Source organism: Equus caballus, chromosome 17 (assembly GCF_041296265.1).
Source record: "Equus caballus isolate H_3958 breed thoroughbred chromosome 17, TB-T2T, whole genome shotgun sequence".
Classification (NCBI taxonomy): Eukaryota; Metazoa; Chordata; class Mammalia; order Perissodactyla; family Equidae; genus Equus; species Equus caballus.
Genome location: NC_091700.1, coordinates 66,424,754 through 66,450,401, shown reverse-complemented (window position 1 = coordinate 66,450,401; position 25,648 = coordinate 66,424,754). Strand labels below are relative to the sequence as shown.

The window sequence follows — 25,648 nt, the reverse complement described above, 5'->3', positions numbered from 1 at the left end:
AGTTCATTTTAATATGTCAATAATAAACCCATTACATGTTAACATAAATAATATATTTTCATTACGAAAACTATATTTTCTGAAACCAGGAAAAATTAGTGAGAAGAATGGCACTGCTTAAGATTTTCGCAGATGTCTGGCTTAACAGAAGACAGCCGGATTCTCCTATCTGCTTCTTCATTCAGTCTTTTATGATGTCACATGTCATGTATCTTCTGGGAAACCCCACTGGATACTCCTAAAAGAGGGAAAGGGAAATAACACAATAGTATTATGACAGTGGTTTTGATCTTGGGGATCTGAAGGGGGTTCCCTGGAGCCCACTTTGAGAACTCCTTGACTACAGCTTAGGTATTTTACTCTATGGGGAGATCTCAAAATGAAAAGTAGAGAGAAGCTGACTCTGCCAGCATTGGGGATTGTGGGAAGGATAAGGGGAGAGCAAGGTCGGAGAGGTAAGGTAGGAAGACATCCTGATCTCTTTCTGGACCCAAGTTCTTCCTTTGTGACTTTGGAGCTGCCTCTATCCGAAGGTGTCCCTGGGAGATATCTCAGAGGAAGGGCACATGTGCTTCGCGGAGGGAGGTGTGAATTGAGCTTTCTTGAGCTGTACCTTGTACTCAGATGGAGTGGACAGGACTCTGAAGGGGGACAGATAACAGAATCTGAATGGAAAGCTCGCCAGAGGGAATCATGGTAGTAAAGATGAAGCCGGCCTGTTGTTGAGGCCCGTGGTGTAGACTTCTTGGGACCAGGACCAAGGGGGAGTACAGCCACATCTCAGGGCTTCTCAGTACCCACTGGAGTGAGTGGGGGCCTGGTCAGCAGAGACCATCACAGACCCTGACTAAATGATGAGAGAACTGACCACAGATACTCGTGAGGGGGCCAGTGGCTACCAGCTGCCACGTCTGCTGCTGAACAGTGGAAAGATCTGCATGTGATTCCCACTTCCTCCTTCTGTCACGAGGCCCTTTAGACTTCACTTCTCCACAGGCCCACCTGCCATCTTAGAGAAAAGCAGGGTGTGGTGGGAGAAGTCAGACAGGTTGGACATATATGGAAAAATAGGCTAAATTACTTCTTTAAAAAAAGTTCAAATAGATAGATTGATAGGAATTAATGGATTATACTACTCAATGTAGTTGATTTCCTTCCCCCACTACTCAATGTGTTGGGACCTTATAAATAAGCTCAGATAGGCATAGAAAATATAAAGACACTACTTTTCTTTGCACATTTGAGTGAATATGCTTAAATTAGTAACTCCATCACAGCTCAAAACAAAGCCAAGAAACCTGTAAGAGAGGAAAGACATTGCACTATTTATTACCCTCACCTCTCCCTGTGTCTACATGTCCAAAACTTCTTACCTCCTGTTAGCCTCAAACAAGATCCTCATATATACCACCTTTTGTTGTAGAGCCTGCAAAGGTTACTGATCTGTCAATTCCCAATCAAACTTTTTGAGTTCGTAATAATTAGCATACTCTACTTTGCTGTATCTATGTGTACAGGTATAATTTTAAGAGTATGTGCTATTCAAAATCATTGAATTTTCTGTGTTGGAAAACTCTAGGGCCAAAAAGTCCTTATCAATGAAATAAGGAGTTTGGGTTTTTTCCCCTGCTATTGTTCTTTTTTCTTCATAAATCTTCTGTTTGCAATAACCTGTTTAATCTATATGACTAATGTGATGTGCTGGATTTCTGCTGTTAGTCCCTCTAGATCTACTCTCCATGCTACTTACTGAGCCTCACTCTGTGCTTCTGGGGGGGATTTATGGGAACAGAACAGTGGGCTTCCTTGCCCACTGGTTCCTTGACCACTGAGTTTCACCAGTGGGGTGCACAAGCTGAACATCAGACAGAGGGTAAAAAGTGAGGCTGGAGTATTTATCCTCCTGGCTCTCCGCCTGCAGTGTTGCCAAAGGCTGGCTGTGTTCCCTAACCTAAGGTGGCCCTGTCAGGTGGCCCTCTCGTCACAGCCTCCCTTGTCTCATGGTTCCTTTAGGCCTGGGGATGATAATGGCCATCCACTCCTACTAGTCCTGGGCCCTGCATTCTCCCTGTAGCTTCCCTACATTCCGCCACAGCTTTTTCCTCCCTCTCTCCTTCCTTTCCTCCCTCTCATCTTCCATCCCTCTCTCCCTCCCTCTTTCCTTCTCAAATATGGGTTTCAATCTGGTAAACTCCATCACAACAATCTTGCGTAGATTGGCAATAGTAAAAGGGCTTTGAGACAGTTAATGTCATAGAATAGCTTTCTTTTTTCTCTTTTGAACCAAGATAGAGCTTTTAAGACAGTTTTTCCTTTCCTTTCTGCATGATGGGAATTCAGTGGCTACAAAATTTCAAAGGTCAGGCGCAATACTTGGTGGATAGCTGATGAAAATATCTCTTGAGTTAAATCTGGGTAAAACTGGTGGTGTAGAACAGTAATTGATAAGAACAGGATTTTTGACTAGTAACAGCTTCAGATTACAGTCAGTTAAAGATGGGGAAATCTGCCTAGGAGAATTCTGAGTCTGAATCGGCTCACAGCAGAGAAAGCATCAAATCAAGTTCATCATCCCTTAAATAAAGAGCAAGCGTTAGATCTCAGGCTAATATTATAACTGAGACTTTGTAAAAGCGATCTTGAATATTACATGAAGATGGCTGTCAGGATAACTGTGTATTCATAACTGGTGAAGCACATTAAGGATTTTCCTATTGACAGGATAAAGCACTGGGACCAAAGCAACTGCGGTGGTGATGGTGCTGCTTTACACGTGCATGGAGTGGTTCTGCCAAATGTACTCTCATTGGTATTTTATTTCATAAAGGAATTCTTGTTTCTCTTAAGGAGTACAGTAGAAAATGCTCAAAATATGGAATCTTAATTTATACCTTCTCTGTGCATAAACATTGGGTGTTTAAAATATGAATCTATGGAGATTATTTCACTACAAGTAATTTAGTCAATCACCAAGTTCCTTAAGGGTTACCTTACTGCAGTTCTTGAGAAGTGTACATTAAACCTTGGACTTCATTTCACATCTTCAATATCAGTCTGAAGCATTTGCTTTCATGAAATTTTGATCTGAGCCCGCTAGCAGATTTGAGAGAGGCCTCTGAATCACCGAGTCAGACCTTTCCACTTTCCTTGTTTTCCATTTATCAAAGTTCTACCAATTGTTCAGACCAAATACAAATGACAACTTCTCGGGAAGCTTTACCGGATCGCCCAAGTCCTAATTAGTTGCCCCTTTACATGTTTTTTTAGCATAAAATATCACATGTACCTTTACTTTAACCTGATCTCCCTCTAATTTATAGTATAGGATATTAAACTTAAACTTCTTTAAAGCATCTTCTTACTTTTGTAAAAAAAATCCAGTACTGATACAGTTTCTCATGCTTAATCAAGATTGTTGAACAAATGAATTAGGTTTAGTAGGCAATTCTTTTTTTTATTAACATATTTCTTAGTACTATGCTCAGTGATGATAACATGTTCTAAGCAAGTTACAGATAGATCATAAATGCTTAGCATGCCACAAATAGAATAACTAAGAAGAAAGATGCTTTTCTCCTGATCCAACTTTAAAAGAGAAAGCACTTTGGGGCATATATAAAAAGGAATTTACAATTCTAACTGGAAAAATTTCAATGAGGGCATGAGGAATTTTGAAGTTTACAGACACTGTCCATGCAAAGGAAGATTCTTTGAATTACATTTATTTTCAACAGGTTTGGAGAACTTGAAATTTGCGAATGATAACACAGGTGAGAAAATTCTGACTAGCAACAGTTCCCTTGTTTGAAACCACTCTTTGGTGCAGAGTTTTCACGCACAGCATGCAAATGCCTGTCATGTTCATAAATCCAGTCACAAATGATGGTTTTACGACCAAACTGTATTTCTTCCAAACAAAGTGGCGGTAATATTTTTAAAAATCTGCAAGCCCTTTGAGAGTCTTCAAAAAGAATTTCATCATCTTTTCTCATTGAAGTGAAGATGTTTATAACTGAGAGGATGCTATATTGCCACTATGGGGAAGAATTGCATTCCCACCTAAAATATAGCCACCAATAGTGTACATGTTTTGCATTTAGCATTCAAAATATATGGGGAACAAGATCTAAGTAGATGCAGTAGGATCTAGAAATTAGCCTAAGTCAGCTCTGGAGACCAGATTTAGGGAGGCCTGTAAATCACAGCCTTGGAGTAGAACATTACTGTTCAGAATACTTTAAAATGCACCGTGGATCAGAAACCTTTTTCTAGTTGTTTGTTCTCTAGGTTTTATCAGACTCTCTGTGGTTTCACGGAAGTGAGTTACTCAGGTTTGAAAGCGATTTTTGGATTTTTCTGTAAACATTGAGTCTCATAGATACAAAGTTCCCTGAGGGTCTCTATCTGTTTTCATAAAGGTTACACGCAAAGACTGAAGAATATTCTTTTCCAAGAGGTATTTCTTCCCACCCTCTGCCCTACGTTGTTGTAGAAGATAAGCTTTTAAAAGGTGTTTGTTTTTTTCAGTCCCATGAAAAGCTATATTGCACATTGTCAGCATAACTTCTAGGAACATTTACGCCATAATTTTGAAGAGCTCATAGCCATTTCAACACTTCAGCAAAGGACACCACGAAACAATATTCTGGAAGACATCTTCATTGATTTATTGACTAGCGTTAATTCCGTCTTCACCAGTGGCCTACGGTTCGGATAAGCCCTGCTGTAAAATGCAGTAGTGCTGTGAAGCTTCCTCTGTGGGCCTGCTAGAATTGCAAAATCATAACAAAAGTCACGGGAGAGTGGGCTGAAATTCACTTTAAGATGGACTTTTCTCTCACAGACTCTGTGCTCTGCATCCTCGAGTCTGTAAGTGGAGCACAGGCGTAAACTTCACATGCAAGACAGACATTTGAATGTCTGAACCTTCCTACTCATCGTCTGGAGCACTTAGGTTCTGTGTTTAACTGCCATATTGGTGAGAGCCATCATTCATTTGTCCAAAAGGTACTTTCTGAGCATCTATTGAGGGCCAGGCATGCTCTTATGCTGTGCTTGCCAGGCTGAACAAGACAAGTCCCTGTCCTCATGGGGCTTGCATCTAGTGGAGGAGAGAGGCAATACACAAGAAAAGAAACGTCTGATGTAATTCTAGAGAATGGTACATGCCATGACGAAGAAGAGATAGGTTAAAAGTTTATTTTCGGTAGGTGGTCATAGAAGCTGTCTCAGAATATATATAACATTTATGTTATGGTCGTATATTTTATTTGAGACCAAACACCAATATATGTTCTCCTTAGGCTGTTGATTCCATTTGTGAAATGTAAGTCTCTGAGTAATGACTCTTGGCATTGGCTAAAAATACACTTTTGAGATCCTTGGTGAGAAATATACCTTTCAAGGATTCTTGAAAAGATCAGGGGAAAATCCTTTGTCTTACCCAGTTAATTGATTATTTTACAAGGCAGTGAGACAAAATGGTCAGAATTCTAGGAGGCAGAAATTATACAAAGGGGTTTTCAAAAATATCCCATTTTGGGCTTTGAGGAGAAGAAAGAAAGAAAAAAAATATCCCATTTTTGTTACTCAAAATAATATTACATAGTAATTGAATAAGACAATAAGACTCACACTGTTTTTTCAGCTCTCCGTTGCTGAGGTCGTTTCTTTGTGGTTAACTCCCCACTCCCCTTCTCTCCCTTTTAGTGCATTCCATGAGCATGACCTGATGACTGTTTCTGAAGGGGCAGTCATCCGCACCCTGCAGGGAGGACAGCAATGACATCCAATTACAACTGGGAGCAGATATCCTATTCTTTAATAGGAATATTGCTAATCTTGAATGTATTAAGCATGCATCCTATATCCAGACAGAAAACAAGACCTAAGAACTTTGTGGACTATCTCATGCTTACTTTCCTTTCCCTTATGCAACTTATTGTATAGTATCTTTTGGGACAAAATGGTCAAGGCTTTGTGGTACCAAGTTCAAAGGACAGTAGTAATAGTCGATGGAGCTCATCTTTTTCCAAATACAAGTATCCAAGATGTTTGGCTTGCAAGGCAGGACTTTTCAGTGGTCTCTAGGATTGAGGCTCAGTGAGAGAACTTCTTACTGGTGTGTTTGGACTTCATAGAGCTTCAGGGACACAACTGGATGCTATTCTGAATCTTTCATCTTGTTTGTGAGCAGAATGTGTCAAATGATAGCAGCATTTGAATGCCCAAAAGTAAAAAGACTGACGTCAACTTTTCAGCATCCCCCCAAACATTTTTTAAAGGTCTTTGTAGACCCAAGTTTTAGAGTGGAGGCTAGAGTCAAGCGCTTACTCCTAGTAATATTGGCGTCAATATACAATCTTGGCTGTTGACATGCATAGTGTTTTCTCTTGTAATGATTTATCTGCCTTTATTGGAGAAAATTATTTTGGCTGATTCCACTTTACTCTATTAGCATGCTTTTAGGCTCAAAATAAGGCAAGAAGAAAATACCAGAGAAATTAAACCCTTGGGAATCTCTGGGCACAAAACATTAGAATGTTGCCGTGAGATTTATGTCTCATATTCCTTAAAGACCTCCCTTTTTTCTCTATTGTGTTCCCACAGTTTAAGTCATATTTCACTGAAATGCTACTTATTTATCTTACAAATGAGATATTTGGACTTTAATATTTTTTTCAAATCCAGGGAAATTTCCTGACAAATATTTGGAAAATAAAACAGACTCTTGTGTGACAACTATGCACTATTGTTATTTTCTTCTTTTTCTTTTCTTTACAAGTAGAAGAATGCTGAAAGAAGCTTAGTATTTTTAAAAAGTGCTTTTTAAGATATGGTGTCACAACAAAAATTATATAGTTTGGAAATCTTATCAACTATGAAAGTTAGTATTTTTGCCTTTTATATAAACATTAATACTCTATGACACATAGAGAACAATGGCGAACACATTTGTTTTGGGAAATGGGAAACAGGAAGGGGGATTTTTAATTTTTCATAATGGTAAATTGGCATAACATGAAACTTATAGGAGACTTATGTATGACTATATTGTCTTTTCAAACTAGTTTTAAAATATTTCACGAAAGAAACTCACAAATAAATATACATATGTATACTCATATTTTATTTTGAAATAATTTCTAATTTACAGAAAAGTTGCAAGAATTGCAGAAAAACTCCTGTATACCCTTAACTAGATTCACTCATTTTTAACATATCACAATTTTGTCACATTTGGTTTATCAATCTGTGTGTGTGTGTGTGTGTGTGTGTATTTCTCAGCTATTTGAACATAACTTGGAGACATTATGGCAATTTATCCCTAAATATTTCCTAAGAATAAGAACAAGAATTATATAACCACAGCACGATTACTGAGATCAGGAAATTAACATTGATAACTATTATTTTCTAATATACAAACTTTATTCAAACTTCACCAATTGCCATCCTTCAGGGAAATTTTTTTTCTCTGGTTCAGCATCCAATTCAGGACCATATGTTGTATTTAGTTTTCATCTCTCTTTCTCAATTTTGATTACTTTTTAATTGAGAGGGACTAGCTTTTAATTTTGATATAATTTGAACCTTATAGAAAACACAAAATTACAAAGAACTTCCATATATTCTTTACCTAGACTCACCAATTGTTTTATATATATAATATATAATAAATATGTTGTTTAATATAACTGCTTTTTGTGTGTGTGTATATATATATATATATATAAATATAGATACAGATAGATAGACAGATATAAATGATCAGGCTTTTGCTGGATGGTGAGATCAGATGAAATGAGCTAGAACTATGTGAGGCAAAAATCAAAAGTACATCACGATCTCTGAATGAATTGACATTTATTAAAATATATTTTACATACAACTTTCAATATTCTTCCTCTTTCACGAAATTCTTTGACCAAGAAAGTAACTTTAAAATGTTGACAGGAACCCAGGACTCAGGTTGGGTGGTGAAGTCATAGAAGGGTCTTATGGTTCAGCCTCTGCCAACTTGTGGCTCTAAATTAGAGGCTACAGCAAAGGGAACTCTGAGAACATTAGAATGCAACATGAAGAAGTCTTTTTGGACTTTTTGGTGTGTTAACACTTCTCTATAGTTAATAAATATATTCATGAAGTCAGAGAGGACATAGACTCTCAATGTGAAGCAGTTGAACACAGATTCAACACTTTTGAATCTAGTCACAGACTCAATTAAACTCAGGAGTCTTAGTTTAAGCAGCCTTCTTGAAGGTCATTTTCTACTGCTGACAATGGCTAGGAGCCTGAATACTGAAGATTCAGCAGATACTGTATTTGGTACGTGCTAATTTACTGGAACTATATGATCTGATCTCATCAAGAAACTTTTGGATTTGTCACTAGGCTGATTCTGATAAGCTCATTTCCTTCAGCAAGGCAAAGGAGGAAGTCATTTATGTAAGCAGAGATTCATTTTAGACTGATTCACTTCTCCGAGATGAAGGTGAAGACTTTGAAGATGCAATTTCCAGTGAATTCTACTTGCTGAATCAGACTCTAGAGAAACAAGGCTGGCACAGTAGAAGCTCAAGTCAACATTGTTGAAATTATATTCTGATGTTGAATCACCTTTAAATCTGGTTCTAGTATTTTTAGAGTCTAATAACGCAATCTGTGGATTTGGTAAGATGTCAATTATTTCTCTCACTGACTGCCTATCTATTTACATTTTCATAGTTTGTGAAGTTGAAGAGAGGAAGTTAAAGGAGATGAAGCCCCAGTCTGCCATTTTTGTTCTTGTTGTTAGCAACCTGGACTCATGATTTAGTGGGACCTGAGCTTTAAACAGTTGTTTAAAAAATGTCTTGGGTTTATAGGTGCGATGATTTTTGCAATCTCTGTTCTGTCAGTGCCTTGGATAACAGGGAATATATTTTGTTTGTGGTACTCTATTACTTTAATTCTGTTAAAATATTTTGTGATCTGTGTCATTTTATTTGAAGCATTTATTTTCCTTAGAGTATTTCTTCCACTTCTTTTTCTAGACTTTTATTTATTTATTTTTTGCTTTACAAAATGAGGTTGTCTATAAAAATCTAAGCCAACCATTTCATGAGAAAAAAGAAGTCATGCAAAAAGAAAATACACTTCTACAGAGCTAGGTTGAATCTTCTACTCTTTAAATCCCTAAAGCATCTCTAAGTTCTTAGTCCACAGTTGTTAATGAATAGATATGTAAATCAGCAAGTGCCCACCATGGACCATGAGAATGACAGGTCACTAGTGTAGTAATTAATGGAGTCCTCTTATGATTGACTTACTCTATTGTTTCCCATAGAAAACATCCTTAAAGTGGAAGGAAAAAATCTGGTCCTATGGAACTGTGATATCATTTTATTGGGAGAACTTCTCACGCTCAGAGCCAAAGAAAGATTTCCATCTAATTCTCTATGACAAAAGCAAACTAAAGTTACCCAGGAGGAATGAGGCTTAAATCTACCTCAGTTTTCTTCATAAACAGTGAACATGGTCACAAATACTTAGCTTTTGAAAATGCCAGGTGCTATTCCAATGTATAGGTAAGTATGGAATAGCACCTGTGTTCATGGAGGGAATCCTATAGAGATTTCTTAGATATCCTAAATGTCCCTGCCTAGAAGTCTTTAACTGTTAGAATTCATAGCAGCCATCAAGATTTACCGTTAAGTAGAGTGCATAACAATGACAACACCACAAAGTGTAAAGATATTTCTGAAGTTTAAGCACCCACATTCTATATTTTAATTCAAGGAAATACAGGAAGTATATTTGAAAGATCTCTGACCTATAAGGAGTCAATGTGCAGATGGACTCTTAATAAAAGAAGTCTCACACTAACGACATCTGGTGCCAGGGAATACAACAAAGCTTCAAGCAGCTATTATGAGGATTCGTGGGAAATCTTTGAAGACCTTCTTATCCCATGGCAAATGTGTAATTAATATCTGTCACCATGTTAGATGTGAGCTAGACAATGGGAACCAGTGGCATGAAAAAATAAATAAAAAGGCCAGAATGTGTGTATTAAACTGTTTGGAAAGTTCTTGAAAGAACAGAGCATTCTGGAAAGCACAGCTGTTTCAGAAACTAGAGAGTCATGGTGAACCACGAAATAGCTACATCAATAATGCTGCTGTGCAGCAATACCCCTATCATCATCACCACCAAGAAAGGTCATTATCACCTCAGGGACAAGATGAGGTGCTGAATGTGTGTGTTAGGTTGTTGATAGCACTCTACTGATTAAGGCAGAAGAAGCCTGGGACTGTGGTTCTCTTGCCTGAATGAGTTGTCATGTTTTAAACAGTGTTCTGTCCAGATGACATTAAAAAATATAAATAGGTAGAGCCAGCCCTGGTGGCCTAGTGGTTAAAATTTGGCATATTGCACTTTGGTGGGCTGAGTTCAGTTCCTGGGTGCCGAACCACACCACTCATCTGTCGGTAGCCATGCTGTGGCGGTGGCTCACATAGAAGAACTAGAAGAATTTACAACTACACACAACTATGTACCTGGGCTTTGGGGGAGAAAAAGGAAGAAAAAGGAGGAAGATTGGCAACAAAAGTTAGCTTAGGACAAATCTTCCTCTAAAAAAGAATATATATATATATATACATACATATATAAATAGATAGGTAGATAGTCAGTGGACAGGTGTTGGCTACTAATTGTCTAGATTGGATTGGCTAGATTGGATTAACCTGGCTTCTTTGTGCAATAAAAATTTGGCCTGTAGAAAAATGGTGGCACTTTTTCCCTTGGGTGGGTATCAGAAGAGACTGTGTTTGAATAGTTCCTAGAGGTAAATAAACACTTCCTGTCAAGGGTGTACTTGATTTAGGAAAAGCTCTGTAATTTTCTCTCTTACCTCCATAAAAAAAAATACCATTGGGGAAAAACGATTTGAGAAAGCTGGAATTACACTAGTTTACCTTCTAAATTGCCTTCATTCAGTAGACAATTATAATTTTACTTTCTCTCGGCAGGTTTGGTTCAAGAATCCAGTTCCTTTCAAAAAAGAAAGAAAAGTAAAGGAAACAATTTTAAGAAATCACGTGAGGTTGAACTCTTTATTGATAGTGAAAAAAAAAAATAAAGAGAGAGAAATGGAAGAAAGAGTTCACTTTTCACCTAAATCTATTCTCAAATTATGCTTAGCTAATCTACCTATGTTGGAGAGAGTGGAGAATTTCCTCTGTGTTCTTGTACTTGCTCGTCAGACTGCATCTTAAACAAGGAATTTGAAATAAAACTACCAATTATAATCTAGGTTCTTTCCAAAAAGAGTTCTAGTAGTAGGCAAAATTATACTCAATAGAAAGAGGAACAAAATAATTATACTCAATACAGGGATAAAATTGTACTATAAATCAAGAAAGACTTCCTCGCATATATAGTAGGAGAAGCAAACGCATGCTTAACATTGTGGTGCAGAATATGTTGGCTTACTAAATAACAATATTTACAGATGAATTTTTAAATAAAAAGATTTTTTCCTTATCATCAAAAACATTTATTAACACTTCTTGATATAACGATCTATGTCAGGTGTTTTTCTTGCTCTGTAGTTTATAATCCAAGATAGAACTGATTTGAACATACAACAGAATCTACAAGTCAGGCCAACATAATAATGAAAATAGCAAAATGTGTATAGGTAAAGACACAGCTAGATAGTAAGTGACTGGAACGTTTCCTGTCGACACAGAGTAATAATACAGAAAAGGATTTGCTACCTTCTTCTCAATTAAGGCAAGCTTCATGGAAAAGGCCAAAATCAGCAACACCTTCTACCAAGAGGCGACAAATACCTTCCAACATAGGAGAAACTTAGTAATTGAATTTTTCTTGTGTTTATCTTTTTGGAAACTTGTCTAATTATAATTATTTAAAAATTGATCTTTCCTGTTCCCTTACCTGACACTTTCAGAAAAAAGGAAGAATGTGGCCCCTATTCTAGTCACACACACCTTTTACCTCTTTAGTTTGGTGTTTTTCCCCAGGTTGTGCCTAAGCGTGTTTATCACCCATTTTCCATGCTCAATCAAGTGCAAAATTAATAATAACAACCACCACAATACCAGAAATGGATTTGACTAGCACTTAAATTATAAACCATTTCTCCATAATCTCTTTCACTTATCTTTACAAAAACTCTGTGAAGTTGATAGGGCTGATGTTGCTGTCTATTTTTTAAAAGATGGAATCTAGATTGAGAAAGGTCAAATGACCTTGGGCAAGGTCATAGGACTGGTCAATTAGAGGATGGGAGTTGAAGTTCCTAGTTGGTTCTCCAGAGAAAGGGTGAGTCAGAGACGCGGTCGTGAAGCCAGCTGGAGAGAGTACTGAGCCTTCCCCTGCCACCATCCCTTGAGCTGTGCACGCACTCGTCCTACACTGAAATGACTGTCGACTTGCTGGAGGTTCAGGGCGTGGCATTGAAAGTATTCAGCAGGACTAAGACCCCTCAATGTAATGGATTATTTTGTCATGTACCTACATCACCTAGTTATAGGGATTAATTTGGACAGTATAGCAACACAAACTTTATATTCATTGATTTGTATAAATATATCATGTTTATTAATATACATATATTTTGCCTATGATTTAATTTTTTCATAGATATTCCTGAATTTCAAGAATATGTAAACTTATACTAAAGTATTCTAGACTTATATGCTAGTGTGACCTTAGATGCAGCCTCAACAGAAGGAAAAATTACTCTGTCTTAAGTGGAGAGTTGAGGGTGTTTACTGGGACATGACTATACAGGGGTGAAATGAAGTAAATGGCAATGAAACTCTAAATTTCATTGGGATAGACTGCTAATCAGACTCATCCCTGTTTCGCAGGGCCTCCTCTACTGGGAAAAAACCCCTAATATCTTACATCTTTACTCTTTTACCATTTCAGTTTGTCCATGAATCCTGTATTTTACATACACACTTATATATTTACATATACAAATCCCTTCTATATTACTATTTTAAAATATTTTCCTTGATGCCTCGATGCTTCCCTTTTATAAAACTTATGTTTGGTTTACTTTTTTTATCACTAAAAAATATTACTTAGAACATAAGCTCCCACTTTCACCTCTTTGATATAGAAGAGTTTGAGATATTCTTGAATAATTGATGTACCTGTCTCCTCAAAGAGCTGTCATTGAGGATAATCTCATTTTATATTGACTTCTTGAATTTTAGTTTATCATTTTCTCCTCCCACAAATTGTTACAAAATATAAACATTTCCCAAAGTTGTAAGTGACCTTTCACTTTAGGGTTTATAACAGTAATATAATGGAATATTCCTCCAGTCATTACAGCAGAAATTATTTCATATTATCCCTTTGTAGAAGTAGTTCTAGTAGCATAGAGTAAACTATAAAGTAAGTACTGTTATCTGCATTCACTTAAGAAGAATTACTTAGTAAGTACAAAGCAATTAGGCAATAAGACATGACAGGCATTGCATTTTGGGGAAATTATTATACATCTCAGATGTCTTGAGAGGTTCAGGCCAAAGGCTGAGTGGCTTCAACCACCCAAGAAGTATAATAAACCCTCAAGAACTGCACCACCTGTCATATCTTATTGCTATTATGAAATGGAAATCATGAAACCAAAACAGGGGGAAAAGGTTAGATCTGTGCCCTTGCTGGGGATTACTTACATGCCTATGACATCACTGACAGTTCTATCTGTGTCCAGAGAATTCTAAAGCCATTGCATAATTATTGCACAAACAACACAACTCATTTGGAGCTGCTGCTTCAGCATTCTACAATGCCAACTTTGTCATATACCAGTCCCCCAATGTCCTCTTTTCGCAGAAATCATATTGGTGCTCTTAATCCCAAGCTTTCCTCTTTCACTGATCATACAGCTTCAGGGGCAGGGGAGGGTGAGCAAGAGGAGGTGGAGATTGTTATGTAGAAATAATCTTGCCCCCTAGAGGATTGGAGGCATTTGCTTCCTTGTATGCCTTGCAACACTCCAAGGTCATTATCTCATGATAATCACATCTCCTGGAGTTGCCTTATTGCTTAAGTGTAACACTAAATTTTAATTACAATGAAATAGAGCTCTTCTGGTAGTTTACACAACATCTTGTGTTCTCATTGCCAGATGGAAATAAGGCAGAGCTTTTACTATAATCGCATGTGGTGGTCCTGGGCTCCAATGCAATAAACACATATTGTTGGTTTGTTGAGAAAAGCACTTTGCTTCATGGAACTATCTACTTTCTTTTGGAGTATTTCGAGTTGACAATTTATGAAAAGATTTCCACTTTGTTTAACAATATTGAAACACAGTAACACTCCTACCCCCAATTTGACCGTAATGGGTAAATTTAATTAAGAAAATCAAAATAGAGTGTTGAACATTGATAGATGAGACATTGTTTTACATGGGTTTTATTTTCATGGTTTCTCTTTAGTTATTTGTGCCATTTTGGCACACGATGCACCTGAATGTGCATTTAAAACCTTCTATTTTGTTAATTAACAACCTTATATTTTCTCAAGGATTCACCATATTTTCCCAAGTGATTACTATGCTTATCTTTGTTCTAGCATTTGGGCAGCTTCTTGGGCTTCCCTATCATTTTGACTGTCAATAAAGAAACAATTATTCAAGACACTCGTTAAAGAGTGGCAAGGTAGACTTTATTCAAGGGAGAGGGCATCGTGACAGATGTAGCAACCACTGTAATGGGGTCTTGCAGTGGAGGAAGAGAGACTAGACCCAGCTATGAACACAACAAGGAAAGGTGGGAATTCATAGCCAAGGAGTATGGAGGGAGTCAGTGGATGGAAAATTACTAAGAGGAAACATCGGGGGAAGGAAGATTCTGGCTAAACCTAACAGGATTGCTGCTGAGGGCAGGTCGGTGTGATCAGACATCACCTGGGGATGGTGGAGGAGGAGGAATCCGATTAGATATCGAGGGAGATCAGATCTGCAGGATGGGAGATTCTGCTAAACTATCTTAGCAGGATTCTTGGTAAAACTGGATAATTCAGAGACAAAAAAGAAAGTCTAAAAGTCAAGGACTAGTTAAAAAAAGAGCTCAGAGGAGTCTGATTAGAGTTTGGGCAAGGTAAGAATCTTTGTCACTGCTTCATAACCAGTATTTACTTAACCAGATAGACACACAGTCCTTAGAAAGACTCTGAACCAAGCCAGAGCACATTGGGGTAGCTGGGGATGTGGTGGTACGACCATCCTTAAAGAATGATAATTAAAAAAAAGAAAAATATAAAGTGTGAATAAATAATCTTTAGAATATTTTTATATTCTTATTAATTTGTGACAAAAATTCTAAGTAAAACCACATGCTTGCTGTCAAAATGCAAATTCAAAACACGTCTCCTAACCACCATTCCTTCTTGCCACGTAGCTGCTCTAAGCCACTCCTTTATCACAGTTCTGGGGGCTCCACTTCACCAGCACCGAGGTTGCAAAATTGCTCTCCGATTTACTCATGCTGCTCCTGCCACTCAAGCCCCTGGCTGTTCTTCCAGAACACGAGGCCTACCTTCCTGAGGGCCTTGCCTGGAATGCTCTGCCCTCAGATGCTTAGCAAACCTCTCATCAACTTCACGTCTTTGCTTACACGTCACCCTCTCAGGGAGATGTGTGCTGATTATTTGACTTAAAACTATAACCGCTTCCTGCCTGATTCCTCGATCTACCTTATCTGGCTCTGCTTTGTCTTTGTTCCACAGCATCTATCATCTTCTAGACTACTATATAATTTAGTTATTTCTTACGGTTAATATTTAGTGTTTGTCTCCTGCTACTGGACAGGAACTCTCTGAAAACAAGTATCTTTGTTGTTTTGTTCACTGATGAATCTCGTGTCTAGGACGGCACCTGGTACATATTAAGTGCTCAAGAAAGGGCCTTTGCATGAATGAACGAATGAATAATAAAAGTAAAGTGGAAGCCCCAGATCTTCGGCAGCTCCTGGGACTTCAATGTAGGACCTAGCCTGGCCTTTTCATTGCTCAGGCTTGTCTGAAACAACATATGGAAAAAGGTAAGTCTGATCCTTGCTCCTTATGTCAAAATACAAAGAGCTCTGGCAAGCAGAAGCAGAGAGTTTGAACTTTCCATTTGTAAAGTTATTTCAGAAGCAGGCCCGGGGCTGGCCCTGTGGCTGAGTGGTTAAGTTCGCGTGCTCTGCTGTGGTGGCCCAGGGTTTCACCGGTTCAGATCCTGGGCACGGACATGGCACCGCTGGTCAGGCCATGCTGAGGCAGTGTCCCACATGCCACAACTAGAAGGACCCACAACTAAGATATACAACTATGTACTGGGGGGATTTGGGGAGACAAAGAAGAAAAAAAAAAGAAAGAGGCTCAATCATTATACCCTTATTTGCTTGTCACCAAATACTTTAAACTATCCAATATCATATCTGTAATATTGTTTTACATTCAAGTGTTTAAATATATATTACCTCACCCACTTTGAATGCTGGTTATTTTCTCAGATCCTCCTATATAATTAAAAACAGACTACCATAAGCAGCCTACAAGGCCTGATGTGATTTAAGCAATTCTCCCATTTCATTTTGTGCACCCTATCTTGGTCATTAAGTCCTCAGTTACACTGACTTTTTCTAAGTTTCAGAGTTTCTAGAACTTTCCAAGTACTTGCTGCTTCTTCAGCATGAAACATCTTTCTCCTGGTTTTCAGGTATCAGCTAGCTCCCTCTCCATCTAAGTCTTAGCTTAAATAGCATCACCTCAGAGAAACCCACCCTAACCAGTCTGTTTCACTACAACACCTGGTTTATTTTATGCATTGCATATTACAGCCTGTAATTGTTATATATTTAATCTTCATTCATTGTTTTTCTCTCCCATCATACTGTAAGCTCCTGGAAGGTAGGCCTCACATCTATCTTTTTCACCATTGTTTCTCCAGCAACTCATGCATATCAGGACTTCAGTGTTTGTTGAATGAATGAAAGAATGAATAACTGGATTAAAAGTTGGGGTAGATTTACTAAACATATGCCTACTGTTGTGAAATTTCCTTGTATTTCATTAATAGTATTTTTTTTCCTGGATCACTGTTCAGTTTAAAAGCTAGCCAAGGACAGGATAGCCTTGTAATAAATGCCTATGGAAAATAGGGGTTTAAAATTTAGGAGAATTTTTTGTTAGTACTGTCTAATCCCCTCCTGGCAACCGAATTCCTCCTTACCATCCCTCATTTCACATAGTAGGGTTAGAATTTGTGCTTTTAAATGCTCTATATTAATTTCATTGATAATCATATTTTGATATGTTTTGGTTTATACAAGGTTTCTCTAATATTGCTAAGGCAAAGGGAAGAATTTAAAGGATGTTTGAAGGATTGTCTCTCAGCTATGCCTTCCATCAGTGCACAGTAGGCTCTATGCAAAGTGTTTCTTCAGAGACAAGTTTCAATGAGAAATCATTTTGGTTCTTGCCCAGCTTGAAAGTTCTTAATATTTCCTTTAAAGTTGTGATTTATACCATGATAACCCAAATTATCACACTATCTGACACCATGAAACTTAATCAACCTTTTATTTTTTCTAATTGGCCATATCGAATAATACAGGGTGTGTAGGATGCCTCAAATTTATTGTCTCACCCTTGATAGTTCAGTAGCAACTAAACTTGATTCTCTCCCTTAGCATGACCAAGTGAAAACATAAAGAAAACATTCAACATCATTTAGTAATTGTCTGGAAACAGGAAGCCAAACTATTATCTATAGCACAGGGCAATTCCATTGTGGAAATTTCACCCCGACTATAACCTCTTATCTTGTTCTGTTCCTACACACGGGTCATATTATGCACTGCTTTGTGCTAGTTTGACAAGAACTAATGTGGATGCTTAAATATTTTAAAGGCTGAACGCTTCAGAATGATAAAATACGGAGCTGATCAACCCTTCCTCTTGCGTTTGTGGTTAATGATAAAGTAATTTAATACTTTTCTTTTTTTTTTTTTTTGGTCTATTAGTAGTTTCAACAACAAACATTAAAGTTCCTTTAAGGAAAAAGCTTCAAATAAGGCCATGCAATGACACTTTTTAACTACAGTTGTTTTTTATTCAGCCATAAAATCTATCTTTCATAAAGAAACCCACTTACATGTCTTACTTCAGTGAAGGTTATTTGTAGACTGAAGGTCTTTTCTTGTCAAGATATGATGAATACCATGTGTGAAGACAGAAGAGCATCAGACCTGTATTAGCTGGAAAACCCACTGATCTGTGAATAACCTAAAAAAGAAAACCTGAAGATTAGCAACGTCGCTTTTAAGAATGATCCATCAAATTCAACAAGCAGATTCACAGAGATGAATCATCTGGTTCCTTTTATACCTACTATACAGTAAAGGTTATTTCCTTTCCCTACAAATAGAAGTTTGAAAATAAAGAAAAGGGAGACTTTGAACATCCTTTGGTATAAGTCAATAATCTTGAAGTGTTTCTGAGTTTTTAGATATAAATCCTTACTAATGACGATTAAAATAGTATAGTCAATTCTTTCAGGCTTGGGTTTCATATTTTGGGGAATCAATCCCTCTTCTTTTATAAGTGTGTGAGAGGGAGGCCAAATTCTCAATATACCTTCTCAAATTTTTCACACCAAACTTTAATTTTATGGCAAGTGAAAATATCTGTCAGAATTATGTTTAGGAGTTTCCTACGTAGCTTGCATAATCAAGTAGCATTTACATAAATGAGAATAATTAAATGAGCTACTCTTTTGTAGTAAGATCTTTTCTCCAATTAACTAAAAGAGTAAAAGATTCAAAACATATAAAAACCATTACATAGACGTGTAGTTTTGTTAAAAGTAAATGCTTTATTTTCTAATTTCTAAAATTTCAAAATAGATTTAAAATACATATCTCACAGTATAATTTTACTCAGTTTTAATATATTGTCTGTGTAGTGTTTTCATTTACTTTTTACATTGAACTTGAATGGACAGAATGAGTTAAAAAACACTAAAAAGGAATCACTGTAAGGATTTTTCAAATTTCTTTCATGTCATGTTTTCAGTAAATAAACTCCTAACATAATTTTAAGGAAATTAATTTATTTTTATCGAGATATGTTGATAATAAAGAGCAAAAAGAAATAAGTACATTGTGATACAGTCACAGAAACTGAATTTTTGCACCTTACTTCTTAAAGAGGATTTCTGGCAAAACATATTTCAGTAATTCAAATTAGTCATTGGGTGATTTGTTTTTTTGTTAGGTTAGCAATAATTTAGATTGAAAGTTTATTTTATTTAAAAAATATGGATTTAATTTTGGGGGGATGTCTTTTGGTGAAATCTTAATCATGCCTATTTAGATAATTAGTTTCCAACATGCCCAACATAATAAAAACTAATTTTTACAGTGATTGAATGACAAACTTTCTCTGTGTTCAAGCAATTAATAATCATTTATGCTTTGATATTAAACATTCTGATAATGTTATTTATAAGCACTTTCATTACGTGGATTAAATAGGAAAATAGAGACACTGTTTCTCAAAGAGTGAGTTATAGTTTCATGAATGAGAAGCTTGCTGTTAGAAAAATTTTAATGTTTGAAACCACTCAAAGTTTTCAGACTTCATCTCTCATCAGGTCATCTTGGAGTAATGAAGAAATAAGGAAGAGCTAAAAATCTTTATCCAAGGACATAAGTCGATTTTGTTTTATATGAAATTTGAGGACATGTTTTATAGAGTGACATTTTTTTCCTTAAAAGTCAAGTATTAACTATTTTAGAAAAAGATTAAGCTCTGAACTTAAAAAAAATTTTTTATGAGTTTCTAAATTTGAGAAAGGCAGTCTCAGTTCAAAAAGTGTAAGAAACGAAAATCCTGTGATTATTAGAAGCTTAAACACTGTAAGAGGCCTTGAAGCTTTCGCCCCACCTACTAGAAGAGCCATAAATCACAGGCGAACCCGGGAGAAAGAACCGTCAGTGATGTTTAGATGCAGGGCTGCAGCAAAGTAAAAAACATGGGGCTTTAGAATTTAGCACCTAAGGCCCAGCTAAATATTATTGATTTTAACTTGAGTTGAAATAGTCACCCGTTCAATTTAATAATCCTTTCTGTGGATGATAAAACAAACTTTAACTAAATAAAACATGGCTTTAAAGAGATGTGGCATTTATGATAGCCAAAGACTGAAACAATTTAATTAAGCGATAATGCTCATGGCGCTGGAGCAATAAACAACATATGCAGTTGATTAAATGCAGGAGGGAGTTCAGGGTGAAATCCTCCTTTTGGAACGAGCTATCCACAGATCCTCCCCGTCCTCTCTTCTGGTGGTGCAAGTAAGACGTAACTGCTGGAGGACCTGAGACATTTCCTTTTCGCGAATTTCCCCTCTGCTGTGCTTTGTGGCCGTGTTTAGCCAGTGACTGGACTAAAGATAGAGTTTTAGGCCAGAAAATGATCATTCCTTTTCACTCAAAATTGAAAATTCCTAGGTCTGTTCTTCTTTATAAAGTCTACAGATTTTCTTATGGGAGCCTCTGGCTTCACATGGCATTATTGGTGATCACTGAGGAATTAATTTTTTTATTCCTTAGATTATTTTAGGGTTTGTATTTATGGTGCTCCAAAAATGGGGCTCAGTTTCTAAATGTCAGTTGCTTTCCAAAAAACATCTTGAATAATCTGAGACAGGTACTAGCATGGAAGAGTATCAGTAATTGAATTCGGTTCCAGAAAGAAATCTAGACTATGGCCAATTCCAGAAGGCAAGAAAAGAAACCAGATGAATTTAACATCAAAGTACTATGTTCTGATATTAGTTGCAGAAGGTTAGAGCAATTAGAAGAAACTTTTTCTTTTAAAAAATCTCCCTATAATTTTGCTTTTGGAAATTTGGAGATAGTATGTTGCAGATGAATATATATTTCACGATTCAATTTTTTGTTTAAAGACATATATGTGCTGGTACACATACATTTCTATATAAGTTCAGGAAATCTGGGAAGATTGGAAGGCTATGCACCAATGTCTTAATAGTAGTAGAAACTAGCCAGTCTTCATTTAAATTTTAAATAATGTAAGTGATCGGGTTATAGGTAATGTTTATACATATGTGTGCCTTTCTATACATATTTTCAAATAAAAAATGAATATTCTATTATAAAGTAAAACTAAAATAACATCCAAAACAAAAAAAAACAAAAATAAAAACTTCCACACAAATAAAAATCTTTTGGATTCTGCCACCGCAACCCCTGCTAAAGTGTATACAATCAAAGTTATTTTTATAAAAATATATTTACATAAAAGTGAAAAATAAAAAAATTTAAAGTATTTAATGTATTTTTAAAAACTTATTTTCTTCCAGCTATTTCAAATTCTTTATTAAAATTAAAAATAAGGAAACAAATTATTAATGGATATAAATAAATCAAAAGTACTTAAACAAAACTCAAATTTTCAATTTAATATTTTTTAAAATTGATTTAAATCTTACTATTTTTGTTCAGATAAAATAATTCCTGATTCTAGTGTTCTGCGACCATCTCATTGACTATGTAAATAATTAGTATTATGTTTAGTGCAAGTGTCATCTACACCTACATATATACAAATTTAAGGATAATACAAATTGCTTTATATGGCAAAATATTTTTCCACTGCCATGTGCTAGCTATTGCAAATTATATGCTAATTCATGAAAGTCATTAACTTTAATACAAAGAGAAACAAGAAGATGACTGATGGGCACTACTAGGAAACAACACTTCTGGTGCAAGTGTCCTTTGTATTCATGCTCTCTGAGAGGAATAATTTAAATTAATTAATATGTCTTCTTTGTAACCTAAGTGCTTCTGCTGCAGGTTGCCACACAACCTACAAAACTTAGGGCATTGCAACACGACTGTTTTATCTTGAGGACATTGGGCAAAGAGACACAAAGAAACATTTCTGTGGGGCCCGAGTTGTTTTGGATACAGAGCAGATGTTTAAGACCATGAATTGTGCTGTGCCACTGCTAAGTGAAGCATCCTAATGATAGAGTTCCCCGTGTGTTTTTTTAATACATTTAATTTTGCATGTGTTTGTGATATAGAGGGGCTCATAAAACATGAGGTCCAGGCAGGGTAGGTCCCTCTTACCTGAGTCTAATGGAGGTATTGTCTATCTTAACTATATAAATATTTATTGAGCTCCTGCTTTGCCCAAGGCACAAAACTAGAGAGAAACATAAGAACAGAGTTCAAATTATGCTCCTGTTGAACGTGTTTTTAACATCTTAGGGATGGTGTGAGGTAAGAAGCAGGCACTCTCATAAATGGTACCAGTAGAAGGTGGACTGGAAAAGGATCGACATGGAAGATCCAAAGATTAATTCCAGTTGTGGATATCGTGGATTAAATCGCATTTGAAATGGACTTTGAAGAACTGGTAGGGTTTAAATAAATAAGGAAAGGAAGGCATTTTGGGAGCAGGCAGTTGCTTCTGAAAAGAGATGAAGGTGGGTAAATTTAGAGTATGGCTTAGGGAGACGGTGGACCGACTGGCGTGTTAGGCTGAGGAATTTGTATTTTAATCTATATGTTGCGAGGAGTGTAGCAGGTTCTGGAGCAGAGATGTGGTATAATCACTTGACCAATTTAAGTATACACTTAATTGAAACGTTCCTGCTTATTTAAATAATACCTATGCAATAATGGGCTTGTCAAAGCACAGAATATGGATGAAATTTGATGAAATTAAATATTTAATGGTCACAAGTCCTTGTCTAACGCCATACTGATTTAAGTATAGGCATTTCCCAGAACAAAAGATGGATTATAAAAGCTGGGTATTTTCTTCCTTAATTGCTGCGGAAGCTAGTCTCCAGTTACAGCTCTGAGCTGTAGCCAATGTAAGAGTGTTTCAGCAAAAGTTAAATTTAATAGAATGCATTAATTCTTCCCCGTAACAACCAGAACCCAACACAAATTTTAGAATGCATTTACAGTATGTTAAAAGGGCAGACATTTATAAGGATATAACAAACCTCCTTGCTAAGTTTTAGCTAGAATATAGGAATATAAGCTACTGCACTGTAAAATAATCAACTTCATAGTTCTTTTCAAAAAATAAGTGGCATATGCACTTACGAAGCAACCGATCTTATGGAGAAAATTTCAGTGTTGGCTATTGCTAATCGAGTTGTATTTAGGATTGTTTTCTTTAATAAGTTTTATCTTTTGAGTGAGGAACAGAAGATTCCATCTTCTGTTATTTTTTCTCCTATGAGAATAGAATTATTTTTTTCTTCTATGAGAGGCATTAAATACTAGCTTAAAACTATTAGGTGATAAACATGGACAGAAAAATAATCACAAAAATCTAAATAGCCCAATCTAAGAAACTGGACAGACTTAGATAAAAGAACATGAGCTACATTTTTGTTTATTTGCTTCTCACTGACAGCAAGATGTTGGTTTTCTTTTTATGTTCAAGAAATACCTAGAAAGTCACTAAACAATTGTCACTATTCCAGTTTACCTTCAATATTGTGGAATAGCTAATTAGTTTATTCCTCAGATCAACCACCATTTGGAGTGTTCACCAGTTCACATTCAAAGAGTGTGGAGACGAAGAGTCGTTTTAGACCCAGAGCAGAGGGATGGGAGTGAGAGACGCTGAGATTAAGCAGCTTTGGGCTCTCTCTCGTTAGACTCCACATAGTCCTCCACAAACCCGTGTTCTGCACTGAAAATAAGATCTTTTCTCCAACATCTGTGAGAGGGAAAATTCTCATATGGAGTGTGGATCCAGACATGAGTTTTATCTTGTACGTGGACTGAAGAGGATTTAGTAGGGACATCTGTGGTGGATCTTGCTAAACTAAAGAGGTAGGAACATATGGCAACAATAAATATTATTACACAATGTATAATCACACTTTAATATAATTTTAGTAATCTGCTTTCCTTAGACAATGTTTGCCATTCTGAGGTGAACTCTTCACTGCTCTGCCCCTAATTTCTCTTTGAACAGATTAATTTTCCTAATTGCTTATTGCTGTGGTATTTAGCCCCTTGTCATAGCTCTTTAACTAAAGTATATAAAACTATATTGCATTCAGAATCAGGAAATATTAAATGAGATCCAGACCTCAGCAAATCAGAAAACTAATTAGCAATTTATCTAATTCTATGAAGAAAAACATCTTATTTTTAATGTTCTCATTAAATGAATAATTTATTCTTTAAAGAAGCTTTCATTTTAAGACATTCATAAAAACAGAAATAGTGGAACTTTAAGCAAAGTAATGAGCACGCTGATTATCTTAAGTTTCTTGAATTTCTCTAAATAATAATGCAAAAATGATTTTATGAATTTCTAGAAAAAATAATTACATCACGTAAGGAAGAGATATATGACTATGAGAATAGACTGCTTCATCTTGGATACATGTGTTACCAAAAAACATACAAAAACTGTTTTGTGTAATATTACCCAACTAAAACAAAACCTATGTAAAGCATTAAAGGAGTGATTAATGTCAAAGTCCCATTTATAACAAAAACTACATTATAAATCAATTAACTCTAATTACAAGTCGATTGATATAATCACTAGTTATGTAACAAATGATATGAGAACACATATCTCGGTTCTTATTGTGTTCTGGTAATTCATGACCATATGGACATGCCATTATATACATATACATGCAACTCAGGACAACATGATGAACTGAGTTTAAGCCAGCTTGAAAAAGACCGAGGACTGATACCAGACTGTGCTGCTGTATCATCAAAGATCTTAAAAAGTAATTGAAAACACTCACCTTGTCTTGCTGCCTTGGAGGTGCGCTGGCAGATTATATAGCTGTCACTGGAACATTAAACCAAAGTATGAGAAGCTAACATATCCCTTAGGAAAGAGAGATTTGTTAGAAGGTGTTAACGATTTAGCATAAAACTTCAAGGTAAGTCAAGCAAGTCTGTGCCTCTGAAGCATGGCTTTTCTCTCTGTGTTGCCCTGCTGTTTTCTTAATGGTGTGACCAAAAATCTTTATATTGATTGAGAAGCTTCCATAAAATCTAAATGTACGAGATCTCCCAGCCTTAAGTCACTGATAACCACCACTCCTAACTCTAGGATACAAAAATACCATAAAAACAATAAGTTAGAGTGGGAGATCATAGATAAAGCAGGAGAAAGGAATAGCTTCTGAAAAAGTTTATGCAAGAAAGTTTAAACATTAATTCATTGACTAACTGGTTAGTCGTAGTAGAGACGGACCAATCAGTCAGTCAGCATCCGCTGGTCAGTGGCATGGTGGCTTCCTCTACATGTGCGTGATCTTTTCCTCTCTGAGTCTGTACTCCTTTATCTGACACGCAAACTCCACAAAGTTTTTAACATATCAGTTTTTAGTGATGCATCTGAGGAATTAGAGCTCTTCCACTCTACAGTAGTTGTTTGATATGTTGACTATTTTATTGAACTGCTATTTGTCTCTTGTAATATATCTACTCTTTCTTCTGCTTTCATTTCTCCTTCCTATACTGTAAGCTTCATAAGGGCAGAAAAAAAAAATCCTGTATCCAACACCAGGGAAAGCATTGAATAA

At 36.3% G+C, this 25,648-nt stretch overlaps 1 long non-coding RNA gene across 1 annotated transcript; it reads right to left on the bottom strand.

Annotated features, from left to right (window-relative positions):
* On the bottom strand, window positions 1-25,648 carry LOC138918536 (uncharacterized). The gene is made up of 4 exons (XR_011428009.1): window positions 24,860-25,648; window positions 18,179-18,309; window positions 5,635-5,764; window positions 1-238 (listed from the first exon to the last, which is right to left on the bottom strand). It is a non-coding gene; the product is annotated as an uncharacterized lncRNA (long non-coding RNA).